Here is a 7973-nt window from a genome sequence, read left to right as displayed (position 1 = left end):
CAATGTGTGGATGGAGGAGCCCACCGATACTCCTATTATAGATGTATTGTCCGTTGCGTCCGTTAAAATCTTACAGTCCATTAACATTTTGCAACGGAGGTGATTGCCCAAATAGGGTCGGCCGAGGGCGGCCTTAATTCTGAGGGGGGAGTAGTTTACTAAGTTAACCGGGCGACGGCAATGACCGATCGTCCGAAGGCTCGCTCCGGCCAAATTGCTGACACAGCGTCTGGCCGGAAGCCCGTGCATAGCCGGCAAACACTACCCATGGAGTGACCGCTATGAGTCTCTTTTTTGTTAGCTTGAAGTTCAGTTCGAATTTGGCATTCATTGAATAAAGAGCACAAGCTCATACTAGTAAAACTCCTGCTATCAGCCGTTAAATTCTTATCACTTAAAATACTGTCTGAGTCTCTAGGCCAGCAGGTAAGAAGGGCAGTCACCCTTCCAACGTAATCTCCCTAAATTAATCTTGGTGAATTCTGCGGCCAGCCGGCCAACTACCACAGCGGCGGACCTTGCCCCCCGCACACCCTGGATAATCTGCAACTGCGAGGGATCACCCGTGGGATAATCAAATTAATTATTTGGCGCCCATTGTAAAAAAAAACTTATCAGGTTAAAGTTTGAAAATCATGTAAGTGAGCTATTCCTTTCGCATATTTTCCGTACATCTGCATGTCACTAAACAATTAATTATACTGCCAGAAATTTTTCTGCATCTCCATTTTTTATATCATAATTAACATATGTATTCCCAATACACTCACTAATTCATTGACGATTTGAATTAAATATTAAATAACGAAATATCGAATTTTGTGTGTTGTTTGCATTTTTTTTGTGCTTGGAATAAAATACTGGCATTAAAATTGCCAACATAAAAGGTGCAAAAATTATAAACATTAAAAGTAATTGTATAATATATGTTGATCGTGTAGTTGTGTGACGATGCGTTAGGCCTGCTTGCCCTGTCGATGATCCGGCGTGCGAGCTTCGGCGCTGCGGAATGGCCGAGTGATGAACTGCTCGCTGCGACTGTCGGCGCTACGGAAGGGCCGAGTGATGAACTGCTTGCTGCGAGTGTCGGCGCTGCGGAAGGGCCGAGTGATAAACTGCTTGCTGCGAGTGTCGGCGCTGCGGATGGGCCGAGAAGTCGCTTCGTCGTGCGTACGTCGGGTTCGTAGTGTTCTGGGTCGTTGGAAGAGATCTACTTGGATTTCTAGTGGTATTCGGGAATGTAGGGCATCGTTAGTTTCGGTCTGCCGGGCATCGTTAGGTTCGAACTGCCGTTTCTACATCCGTTTCGTTTCCGGGTCGGGAGCCGGAAACGTGACGTCTGGGGGAACTCATTGAGGTGGGCCTGTATTACGATCAGTGGTCACGACTGGGTCTGGGCTGATTTCTAGGACACCACACCGGGACGCCAGTGATCCTCACCAGGTCGCAGAACCGATTTAAAAAACGAGTTCTTACGGATCCACTACTAATACCAAGACTATCTACCAGAACACTTACCTTGTTGCTGAAGTTTCCTCGAAGATCGTCGGAACGCAAGTGACTCATCTGGGGTTTTGCCTCTGCATATATATAGGCCCCGTTGAGTGTGCCCAGAGCGGTCGCTGTCGAGAATCCCGATCTCGATAACTCGTTATCGGGTCACGAATATAGAGATGGTAGTCGACTATCGATGTATCGGTGGAGTTAGTGTGGCCAGGTTTATCGTTTTGGGTGCGCGTTTTGAAAGTGCGATATTATTTGTGACGCTGGGTCGGTGTTTTGTTTTTCTGTTGATTATCGCGTAATCTGGCCATGTTTCGGGATTTCTTTCCAAGTCTAGGAGTTTCTGTTTAATCCAGATGTCTTCTTCGACCTCGGCTCCGTGAGCTTCTTCTTCTGGCATTCTGTTTTTGTTTCTTTTGTTCATGTTCATTCTTGCTGTGATGCCTCCGCATTGTAGTGTCGCGTTACATTGTTCCAAGAAGTCTGTCCCCAATAGAAAGTCGCCGATTAAATCTTCGAGGATTAGCAGCGTCTTCATGCTTGTTTGGTTTCCGAGATGTATTGGTATTTCCAGTGCCTCTGAAGCCGTTCTGCTTGTCCCATCTGCTAGTCTAATGGCTTCGGTTACTTGCTTCCTTATCCCATGCCTGGCTATGTTGTTGGCTAGTTTCCTGGCGATGAAACTTCTTGTGGCTCCCGTGTCTATGGACCCGCGAACTCCTGTGTTGCCTATATTCACTTGTGCAAGTAGTCGTCGGCCATTGAAGCTTATTGCTGTTGCGGGTGTGGTGTTTGCCCTGGGTTCCCGCTCTGATCCCATGGGCCTCTGGCGTTTTCCGCCGTTTCGTTCCGGCGACAGCAATGGATCGTGCGTATTCCATCATGTCCGCATATCCAGCAATATATTCTTGATGTGTTGTTGCACTGCTGTCCTATGTCCCTCTCCTTTGCACCTTGAACATCTATTATTCATGCTGAATGATCTTGTGATTCCTCTGTTCAGTGCTTGTGATAGTTCCTGGGGTCTCCATTGGTTTCTTGTTGGTTTCTTGTCTCTCGAAATTTCCCGGTCGCTGCTGTTGTGTCCAGTGATTTTCGGTGTTTGTTTTGTTGTGCGTTCATGTGGCTGGAGGGCCTCGAATTATTTTGCTAACTGCAGGTATTCTGCTAGGGTTCGGCATTCTCCCCGTTTAGCATACTTTTTAAATTCCACTCGACTGTTCCGGTAAACCCACTCTAGTTTTTTTTCTTCCGTGAGTGTGGTAAATCTCATAATCTTCCGGAGTTCCCGCGCGTAGTCCTTTGCTAGCTCGTTTGTACACTGGTGCCTGCGTGTTATGTTTTCCATCGCTCTCTCTTCGTGGTCCGCTGGTCTGTAGTATTCCAGGAATTCTTTTTTGAAGTTTTCCCAAGATGGCATTGGGGTAATATGGGTGTGCCACCAGTCCAGGGCACAGCCTCTGAGCAAAATTACCATCGCTCCTGCTACGTGGTCGAGCTCTATCCCATAGGGCTTTGCCAGCTCTTCCATTCTACAAATGAATTCTGTCGGGTCGCCCATTCCGTCGTAAAACTCTCCCCAGCTTCGTATTACTCCCATCGTGGCCACGGTTGCCAGGTTTGGCTCTTTTGAGCCAAATCTGGATCTTTTTTTTCGCGTTGGCCCCTTGGCCCATTTTTATTGAATTTGGCTCTTTTTTGCTAATAGCGATAAAAAATATTTTAAACTTGAAAAAAAGAATTCATTTTCTTATTAATGCATTTTTTTTGCAATTTTAAAAGTGATTAATGTCTGAAACCCAAAAGTGCCAGATCGAAACTAAATTGTTCCGCTGGTATGGTAGCTCTAAACAAGTGTATCGATATGGTATCTTTCATATGTGCTTCTAAATTTGGCGGTGATTGTGGTGTGTCAAAGTGTGCGAAAATAATTTGTGCAAAATGGACAAGTAAGTAAAGAAATCATGTACATTTGTGTATCTCAAATGCAATATAGCTAATTTATTTACCTACATGCAGGTTTGTTTTAACTTCAAGCAGTTTAAATAAAGCAGCGCCCACGCCGCAAACGCATACTGAGACTTCAAGCGATTCACATCCCGCAAACAAAAAGTAAGAGTAAAAGTGTTATTTTTCTGATGAACTAGCTAACATTTCTTCGTCGTAGAATTTCTGTTTCGGAAAATCGCAAAGTGCGTACTGAATGGCTGGAAAAATTTTCTTGACTGAAGAACAATGACGGGCGTGCGACTTGTATTCCCTGTGGTATAATTTTACGCAATGACCCACATCCAAAGACATTCGACCCAGGCTTCACATATACGTTGCTTAAGCCAAGTATCCAGATCGACAAACGATTACGCTAGCGTAAAAACTTTAATTTTCCAGTGTGACCAAAGTTTTGAGAGTTCATCAGATTTAAGCGTGCTACGGTCGTACTGTCAATCAGCTGGGTTTGTTGACAAGCAGTTAAAATTAAAATATCGCATTTGCGGGAAAGAGCCTTTAAATGATATTATCAAATACCTTGGCAAGACTAGTCTGCCGCTGTACAAAGATATTAAAAAACAATACAATTTAAATTTAACAGTTGTTTTTTTTTAATTTACTGATAATTATTTGCTAATTTAAAGTTCACAACTGCACTTTTATTGTGTTTTTTTTGTACATTCTGGACCTAAAAAACATTTTGCTCTGACAAGAGGCACCCCAGATAGTATTAATGTTATTTTGTCCTCACATGTGAACACCTGCAATCGACTTTTGCGAGTTTTTTGAGTTTTCCCTCCATTTCTTATAATGTTCAGTGAGAAGCGCACGTCAAAAGATTAAATTTTTTAATCTTTTCGCTAGGGTTTACCCAAAGTTCATTTCCGCACACTGGCAACGCTATGGAATTTTCTGGTATTTTTTTCGTCGATCAGGGGACTGACGTGAAAAAAAGGCCCGACGAAAAGTGAACTCCAGCTGTTTGCCTCTCGCTCTCTCTTATGACTGGCGTACGGTTTTCGTCGATCTGGATACTAGGCTTGAGGACAAAATAACATTCATACTATCTGGGGTGTCTCTTGACCAAACAAAATGTTTCTTAGGTCAAAAATTTTCGAAAAAACACAATGCAGCTATGAACTTTAAATTAGCAAATAATTATCAGTAAATTTAAAAAAAAAACAACTGTTAAATTTAAATTGTATTGTTTTTTAATGTCTTTGTACAGCGGCAGACTTGTCTTGCCAAGGTAGTTGATAATAAATTTCAAAAGGCTCTTTCCCGCAAATACGATATTTGAATTTTAACTGCTTGTTAACAAACCCAGTTGACTGACAGTACGACCGTAGCACGCATAATTCTTATTAGCTCTCGAAATTTTGGTCACACTGGAAAAATTAAAGTTTTTACGCTAGCGTACTCGATTGTCGATCTGAGTACTAGGCTTTATTCTTTTCGCTAGGGTTCACCCAAAGTTCATTTCAGCAGACTGGCAACGCTATGGAATTTTCTGGTATTTTTTTCGTCGATCAGGGGACCGACGTGAAAAAAAGGCCCGACGAAAAGTGAATGCCAGCTGTTTGCCTCTCGCTCTCTTTCATGACTGGCGTACGGTTTTCGTCGATCTGGATACTAGGCTTTAAAAATAAAGGAAAGCCAACTGAAAATCGACACATTTACAAAGGAACGTAGTGACAATAATTATAAGCAGTTGCACGATGCCGAGTACGCACTTGTTATGTTTTTGGTAATGCATAACCTCCCTTTTATGCTGATGGACTACTTGCCGGACTTGCTGCGGGTCTGTTGCGAAGGGTGTTGCATTTCGAGTTGGAATCGGCTTGAAGAATTAAGAAGGAGGTATTCGTCTTTGGTAGGGCTATCGATAAAGTTGGAGGGTGGCAACCCCTACTGGAGTGGCGCCCCCTTCTGCTGATGTCTTGGCTATCTAGCTATTTAAACTAGCCCGGTTCGCTCTGGGTATGGCTAGGATGGCCTTGATATATCCAATGACCCAATTTCGAGAGAGGCGAAGGGAATATGGCGAGATATAGGCATGATAGTCAAATTTTTATATAGTCGCAGCCATATTGTCCCAGTAGATGGAACAGAAAGTAGTTAGTGTTTGTGCCGAAATATAAAAAAAAAGTGAGTGTTAGAAAAATTTGTGTTAGGTTTAATAGTTTATTTTATTTATAAATAATTATTCGTAGGGCAACCGGGGTCCCAACACAAAGGGCCCCGGGTTATTTAAATCGGAAGTTTAAATTGGAAGACTTAATTGGACCAATTAGATTGGAAATATTAAATTGGACGTTCAAATTGGAGGAAATTAAATCTGGAAAATCAAATTGGAAGTAAATCGGGATTTCAAATTGGAGGATTTAATTCGGAGATTGGCATCCATATCCATACGCACCTTCGTTCGACCCAGCGATACGAAGCGGACCAGCATAACTCGCCTGCCTCGGACGCAGCCAACGCCATCCGACATTCGCCGGTGAGTCCGTTCCGAGCTGATAAGTCGGGGGTTATCTGGCTGCCAATTCGCGCCGCGTCGAGAGGCACCGCCATCAGTCTCGCCTTCGCCACCGTTCCTCGTGGTGTTCCAGGCCCTTACTGCTGCTGGCCTCCGGCAGAGTACGCTGTAGTCGGGGCATAGTTGGCCCGGCGCCTAGCCCAGAAGTGGCTGAAATCATTAATGTTAATTTAAATGTGCACATTACTAAATTTATGTACTTACCTGTTGACCTGTATATTTATCCGGACTTAGACCCGAAAACCTAAATTTGTCCTCGTTATTGCCTGTGAAATAGGGGTCGCGATTATTAGTTTTCGGCGGCATTGTTTACAGCGCGTACTACTTATCGTTTGGCCTGTCCCTTCTTTTCCCTAGGAGCTCCTCAGGATTCGGTGACCCGACACATACCTAGTGTGTGCCCCTTTTTGCGCCTCGTTCCACTGTGAGTTCCACCAATACGTGACTGGTGGAACATATTTTCCGCGGCGCCTGTAGCCTTTGCCAAAGGAAGGTAATCTTCTGCTTTGACCGCGTAACTCTGTAGACGGTAGCCAAGTTTGGTCGTAAAGGCTAAGAAAAGATGAATTAATTACTAGGAGAGCATTTAACTTTAGTACTTACGGTGATAATTAAAATGTACATGAAGACTGAAATGTGCGAGTGAGTTGTCGCTGTGGGGGAGATGGAGCTGTCCTAGTCGCGAGGAGTGACTTCGACCAGCAGATTATGGGTGATGCCTCCGCAGAATCCTCCGGGGCATCCTTGGTTGGGTGGGCGTGCTTGGCTAAGTCATCGATAGCCACCAAAACACCATATTTTTCCCGTCAATTATAATTATTTGCGTTGCTTACATTTTGGTTTGTTTTGTTTATTAGTGATGAGCGATAGTTTTTGTGAAGTGAGACGCGCGTATATCGATGTTTATGTTGTGGATACTGTAGGGATATTGGGGATACTCCGCCCTGGGGATCCGAGAGCTAGCCGGAGCCGTCCCAGGACAAAAAGCAGTTCCATAACAAGGGCGTAAAGTATGGTCGGACCAAGGCAACTGACATTTCGAAGGAACTTACAAAAAAGCAAAGCAGCGGATAGTAAGTGCATTACAAGAAACAAAATTTTCTTTTATTGTTGATGAAACCACAGACGTTGGCAACAAAAAAGCCCTAGTGTTGGTGGCACGTTACTTTCACAACATTTCTGGCAGTATGAAGGACCAATTTTTAGCTCTTATTGAGGTGGAAAAATGTGATGCTCAATCGATTTATAACGCCATCAAAGCGTTTTTTTTGACAACCAAATACCTCTTAAAAATCTAATCGGCCTGGCAACAGATGGTGCTAATGTTATGGCTGGAGGCCTTAATAGCCTTAAAACCAAATTAAGTGGAGACACCAATCTTTTTTTTTTTGAAATGTACCTGCCATTCTTTACACCTTTGCTCAGGATACGCCTGTAAAAAATTACCGTCCGAAATTGAAATGCTGTGCCGTAAATATGAACATATTTTTCGTTTAGTCCAAAAAGAACATCGGAATTTCAAGAATATTGTAGTATGAAGCCCCATAAAATTTTAGGAATAGCCATGACACGTTGGTTATCTTTAGAGAAGGTTATTTCGCGAATTCTGGAGCAATGGGATGCTCTTGAACTCTTTTTCTTGTCCCAGGTTTTGGAAGTTAACAACATTAAGCCAAAAGAGATAGCTCAATCCATGGCCAAGTCAGAGCTTAAAATTTTACTTATTATTTTTAAGCTACATTTTAAAAATCATTAATGGTTTAAACGTTGAATTTCAGTCTGAATCGGCTCGCTTGCCATATTTGTATGCAAGGTTACAAAGCAGCATTAAGCTTATTTTAAGCAACATTGTAACGCAGGACTACGTCTAAAATATGAATTTAGAAGAATTAAATATTTGTGATCTAGAAATATATTTTTTGCCTGTTGAAGAAATATTCAT

General features: G+C 42.9%; 1 long non-coding RNA gene across 2 annotated transcripts; it reads right to left on the bottom strand.

Moving 5' to 3' along the window:
• Window positions 1-5662: 5662 nt before the first annotated feature.
• Window positions 5663-7024, bottom strand: LOC108038210. Of its 2 annotated transcripts, XR_001768921.2 has the most exons (5): window positions 6635-7024; window positions 6354-6583; window positions 6236-6297; window positions 5912-6181; window positions 5663-5830 (listed from the first exon to the last, which is right to left on the bottom strand). It is a non-coding gene; the product is annotated as an uncharacterized LOC108038210 (long non-coding RNA). The 2 variants fall into 2 exon arrangements; XR_001768920.2 differs by having other exon boundaries at window positions 6236-6583.
• Window positions 7025-7973: the final 949 nt, after the last annotated feature.

This window comes from Drosophila rhopaloa, unplaced genomic scaffold (assembly GCF_018152115.1).
Source record: "Drosophila rhopaloa isolate 14029-0021.01 unplaced genomic scaffold, ASM1815211v1 contig_186, whole genome shotgun sequence".
Lineage (NCBI taxonomy): Eukaryota > Metazoa > Arthropoda > Insecta > Diptera > Drosophilidae > Drosophila > Drosophila rhopaloa.
Note: the sequence above shows the minus strand (reverse complement) of the source record. Positions and strands in the feature narration are given on the sequence as shown.